Source organism: Oncorhynchus mykiss, chromosome 12 (assembly GCF_057628025.1).
Source record: "Oncorhynchus mykiss isolate SJ-2025 chromosome 12, ASM5762802v1, whole genome shotgun sequence".
NCBI lineage: Eukaryota > Metazoa > Chordata > Actinopteri > Salmoniformes > Salmonidae > Oncorhynchus > Oncorhynchus mykiss.
The window spans coordinates 14,795,993-14,802,279 of NC_143033.1; positions in this window are offsets into that span (position 1 = coordinate 14,795,993).

Below are 6,287 nucleotides of genomic sequence, written 5' to 3' on the forward strand. Positions count from 1 at the left end.
ATGACAGACAAAATGAGAAAAAAAATCCATAAAATCACATTGTAGGATTTTTAATGAATTTATTTGCAAATTATGGTGGAAAATAAGTATTTGGTCAATAACAAAAGTTTATCTCAATACTTTGTTATATACCCTTTGTTGGCAATGTTATATACCCTTTGTTGGTCAAAAGTTTTCTGTAAGTCTTCACAAGGTTTTCACACACTGTTGCTGGTATTTTGGCCCATTCCTCCATGCAGATCTCCTCTAGAGCAGTGATGTTTTGGGGCTTTTGCTGGGCAACACAGACTTTCAACTCCCTCCAAAGATGTTCTATGGGGTTGAGATCTGGAGACTGGCCAGGCCACTCCAGGACCTTGAAATGCTTCTTGTGAAGCCACTCCTTCGTTGCCCGGGTGGTGTGTTTGGGATCATTGTCATGCTGAAAGACCCAGCCACATTTCATCTTCAATGCACTTGCTGATGGAAGGAGGTTTGCACTCAAAATCTCACAATACATGGCCCCATTCATTCTTTCCTTTACACGGATCAGTCGTCCTGGTCCCTTTGCAGAAAAACAGCCCCAAAGCATGATGTTTCCACCCCCATGCTTCACAGTAGGTATGGTGTTCTTTGGATGCAACTCAGCATTCTTTGTCCTCCAAACACGACGAGTTGAGTTTTTACCAAAAAGTTATATTTTGGTATCATCTGACCATATGACATTCTCCCAATCTTCTTCTGGATCATCCAAATGCTCTCTAGCAAACTTCAGACGGGCCTGGACATGTACTGGCTTAAGCAGGGGGACACGTCTGGCACTGCAGGATTTGAGTCCCTGGCGGCGTAGTGTGTTACTGATGGTAGGCTTTGTTACTTTGGTCCCAGCTCTCTGCAGGTCATTCACTAGGTCCCCCCCGTGTGGTTCTGGGATTTTTGCTCACCGTTCTTGTGATAATTTTGACCACACGGGGTGAGATCTTGCGTGGACCCCCAGATCGAGGGAGATTATCAGTGGTCTTGTATGTCTTCCATTTCCTAATAATTGCTCCCACAGTTGATTTCTTCAAACCAAGCTGCTTACCTATTGCAGATTCAGTCTTCCGAGCCTGGTGCAGGTCTACAATTTTGTTTCTGGTGTCCTTTGACAGCTCTTTGGTCTTGGCCATAGTGGAGTTTGGAGTGTGACTGTTTGAGGTTGTGGACAGGTGTCTTTTATACTGATAACAAGTTCAAACAGGTGCAATTATTACAGGTAACGAGTGGAGGACAGAGGAGCCTCTTAAAGAAGAAGTTACAGGTCTGTGAGACAGAAATCTTGCTTGTTTGTAGGTGACCAAATACTTATTTTACACCATAATTTGCAAATAAATTCCCCCCCACTGTACATATGAGATGAGTAATGTAGACATTATTAAAGTTCCGTTATTTAAAGCTTTGCACACTCTTGGCATCCTCTCTACCAGCTTCATGAGGTAGTCACCTGGAATGCATTTCAATGCATTTCAATTAACAGATGTGCCTTGATAAAAGTTTATTTGTGGAATTTCTTTCCTTCTTGGAGCCAATCAGTTGTGTTGTGACAAGGTAAGGGAGGTATACAGAAGAAAACCCTATTTGGTAAAATACCAAGTCCATATTATGGCAAGAACAGTTCAAATAAGCAACAAGAAACGACAGCCCATCATTATTTTTAAGACATGAAGATCAGTCAATCCGGAAAATGTCAAGAACCTTGAAAGTTTCTTCAAGTGAAACCATCAAGCGCTATGATGAAACTGGCTCTCATGAGGACCACCACAGGAAAGGAAGACCCAGAGTTACCTCTGCTGCAGAGGATAAATTAGAGTTACCAGCCTCAGACATTTTTGCCCAAATAAATGATTCACAGAATTCAAGTAACAGACACATCTCAACATCAACTGTTCAGAGGAGACTGCATGAATCAGGCCTTCTTGGTCAATTTGCTGCAAAGAAACCACTACTAAAGGACACCAATACTAAAAAGAGATTTGCTTGGGCCAAGAAACATGAGTAATGGACATTATACCGGTGGAAATCTGTCCTTTGGTCTCATTAGTCCAAATTTGAGATTTTTGTTTCCAACCACCGTGTCTTTGTGAGATGCAGAGTAGGCGAACTAATTATCTCCACATATGTGGTTCCCACCGTGAAGCATGGAGGAGGAGGTGTGATGGTGTGGGGGGGCTTTTCTGGTGACACTGGTTTTCTGGTGACACTGACTGCGATTTGCTGCGTGGAGGTGGTACCGAATAGACCGGACCGTACAGGCGCACTAGAGCTCTTGAGCACCGAGCCTGCCCAACCTTACCTGGTTGAATGCTCCTGGTTGCCCTGCCAGTGCGGCGAGGTGGAATAGCCCGCACTGGGCTATGCAGGCGAACCGGGGACACCGTGCGCATGGCTGGTGCCATGTAAGCCGGCCCAAGGAGACGCACTGGAGACCAGATGCGTAGAGCCGGCTTCATGGCACTTGGCTCGATGCCTACTCTAGCCCGGCCGATACGCGGAGCTGGTATGTACCGCACCGGGCTATGCACCCGCACTAGGGACACCGTGCAGCGTGGTTATCTTTATATATCTTTAATGAAAGATGAAAAATGAACAATATACAAAACAAGAAAACGTGAAAAACCAAAACAGCCCTATCTGGTGCAAAACACAGAGACAGGAAACAATCACCCACGAAATACTCAAAGAATATGGCTGCCTAAATATGGTTCCCAATCAGAGACAATGATAAACACCTGCCTCTGATTGAGAACAACTCTAGGCAACCATAGACTTTCCCAGACAACTTAACTAAACACAATCCCATAAACTACTAAACCCCTAGACAAAACAAACCACATAAATCACCCATGTCACACCCTGTCCTAACCAAAATAATAAAGGGAACACAGAATACTAAGACCAGGGCGTGACACACCATGTTTTATTTATTCGTTTTTATCTGTATTGTTTATCACTTATTTTCTTTGGTACAAATAAATTAAACCATCAACCTCGGCTGCTATAGACCGCCTTTGGCTGCTATAGACCGCCCTCGGCTGCTATAGATTGCCCTCGGCTGCTACAGACCGCCCTCGGCTGCTACAGACCGCCCTCGGCTGCTACAGACCGCCCTCGGCTGCTATAGACCGCCTTCGGCTGCTATAGACCGCCCTCGGCTGCTACAGACCGCCCTCGGCTGCTACAGACCGCCCTCAAGTTAAATGACTCTAAACTCATTATTTTAGGAGATTTGAACTGGAACATGCTTACATCTGTATTGGACTCTTTTAAAGAATTGTGTGACTCTGAATCTCGCTCAATTAATTCATGCTCCTACAAGACCGAATCCCAGAGCACCTAACAAATCAACTCTATTGAACATTCTTCTAACGAATACCCCTCACAAATACACACCGACTGGGATATTCTGTGATGTCAGTGATCACTGTGCAATTGCTTGTGTTAGAAATACAAAAATGACCAAAGCCAATCCCTGTTAGATTTTTAAAAGACGTTTTAGACACTTTTATGAGCAAACATTCTTACATGATCTGTACTATAATATTGATAGAGTACGTCTGATTCCCGATGTTGACACTGCCTGGGACTATATGAAATTTGCTTCCATTTGTGATAAGCATGCCCCTGTGAAGAAATGTGGAATCAATGGAAAGGACAATCCCTGGTGTTCAGATAACTTGGCAGAATTAATTAGAAAGAGAAATGTCTCTTGGGCTCAAGCTAGACATACAAATGCTCCTGTTGACTGGGCCACCTTCAGGGCGCTAAGAAACAAATGCACAAGATTTATCAGGAATTCCAAATCAGATTTCTATCCAAATGCAGTCACAGAGAACCTGAACAACCCTACCAAGTTCTGGAAGCTAATAAAATCTGTGTCAGGTTCTAATACTGAGGTAAAGACTATTCAATATTCAACGGATATTTGCGCTTTCAAACCTCAATAGCTTTTAAACTACTTCAGCAAAAGAATCCAAATAAGTGTCATGATGTTGGAAAAATTTGTTCTTATTTTCAAGATATATACATTAATTTGCTTTCCAAAGCTAATAAACATGTGGAAATGTGAGCAGCATTTTGTATTCCTAGTTGAATTAGTTAGGGAGCATAAGCAAAGTACTTTTTTTTTTACATTCGAATTTCAACAGCTGGTCATGTGACTGACCTCAAACAAGGTTCAGAATGTATACTCAGTGGGCCTACACACAGATGAAAATGGACAAACTAAAGGGTGTGCAATGTGTAGGCCCTCTGAGTGTACATTTTGAACCTTGTTTGAGGTCAGTAACAATGTTTATTACAGCAACAGGGGCAGGCAACCGACAGGTCAAGGCAGGCAGGGGTTGATAATCCAGAGTAGAGGCAAAGGATGACAGGCAGGCTCAGGTCAGGCAGAGGTTGGTAATCCAGAGTAGAGGCAAAGGTACAGGATGGCAGGCAGGCTCAGGTCAGGCAGAGGTTGGTAATCCAGAGTAGAGGCAAAGGTACAGGATGACAGGCAGGCTCAGGTCAGGCAGAGGTTGGTAATCCAGAGTAGAGGCAAAGGTACAGGATGGCAGGCAGGCTCAGGTCAGGCAGAGGTTGGTAATTCAGAGTAGAGGCAAAGGTACAGGACGGCAGGCAGGAAAGGTCAAAACCAGGAAACTAGAAAACAGGGACAATAGCAAAGACATGCGCAAGGGAAACCACTGGTAGGTTTGAACGAACAAAACAAACTGGCACAGACAGATAGAAAACACAGGTATAAGTACCCAGGGGATAATGAGGAAGATGGGTGACACCTGGGGGGGGGGGGTGGAGACAAGCACAAGGACAGGTGAAACAGATCAGGGCGTGACAGTTGGTGGACCTAAGGAAAACTACAAGCGAATATTTGTTGAATACCCAACCTGAATCTGTTTTTACCTCTGTGGTTCTAATGTATCCTCTGGCCTTCCTGACCATTTCATGATGGATTCTAATGAAGTGAAGGATAAAGCCGATAATGAAGGAGTTTTAAACAAGCAAATATCTGCTGGTTCAGTTTTTGATAATGGTGGGGCCCAGGGCTCTAATGTAAGCTCTGTTACAGTAAACTATGATATAGGCCCTCATGGGAACTATTTGAACTTTGAGCCTGTTTCTTATGCTGAGTTCTATAAAGCACTAAAGGCAATAGACAATAAAAAGTCTGCAGGTCCAGACAACCTGGATCCCTACCTCTTACAGGTAGCAGCTTGTATTATTACTGAACCTGTGGCTCACATTTTCAACGTGTCTCTTGACCAATTCCATACCCAGCATTTGGAAATCAGCTCATGTCCTCCCACTGCTGAGCGTGGAGATCCTTCAGATGCTAATAACTATCGTCCTATCTCTAAACTCCCTATCCTGGCCAAAGTCTATGAATCCCTAGTGAACTCCCTATCCTGGCCAAAGTCTATGAATCCCTAGTGAACTCCCTATCCTGGCCAAAGTCTATGAATCCCTAGTGAACTCCCTATCCTGGCCAAAGTCTATGAATCCCTAGTGAACTCCCTATCCTGGCCAAAGTCTATGAATCCCTAGTGAACTCCCTATCCTGGCCAAAGTCTATGAATCCCTAGTGAACTCCCTATCCTGGCCAAAGTCTATGAATCCCTAGTGAACTCACAGCTGAAAAACTTGTTATTTGAAAAGAACATACTGAGCGGGGTTCAGTCTGGCTTTAGATCGGGACACAGCACCACAACTGCAGCTATAGCAGTGGCAAATGACATTAATGCACTTGATAAAAAGCAACATTGTGCTGCTTTGTTTGTTGATTTATCAAAGGCCTTTGATTCAGTTGATCGTGAATTGTTACTAGCTAGACTCAGTAACATTGGTCTCTGTGAAGGGGCAGTAAACTGGTTTAGGAACTATCTTTCTGACAGAAAATAATGTGTATATACTGACAATCACAAGTCTAGCTTTCTTGAGATTAATAGTGGGGTTCCCCAGGGTTCCATTTTAGCTCCTGTGTTCTCAATTTTTATTAATGATTTGGGAAATGGAATGCAATCAGCAAAGTTGCATCTATACGCAGATGATAGTCATATATTTATGTGCTCCTTCTCTGGTTCGGGCTGTTGAAGAGCTCCAGACTGCTTTTCAGTCACTGCAGGCCTCCCTTTATGGTCTCAAACTGGTCTTGAATGTACAAAAAACAAAATTAATGAACTTTACCAGAGCTCGCACTCAGCCATAGAACGTTAGCATTGTCACATCTGGTGGCTTATACATTGAAAAAGTGTAATCCTACAAATACCTTT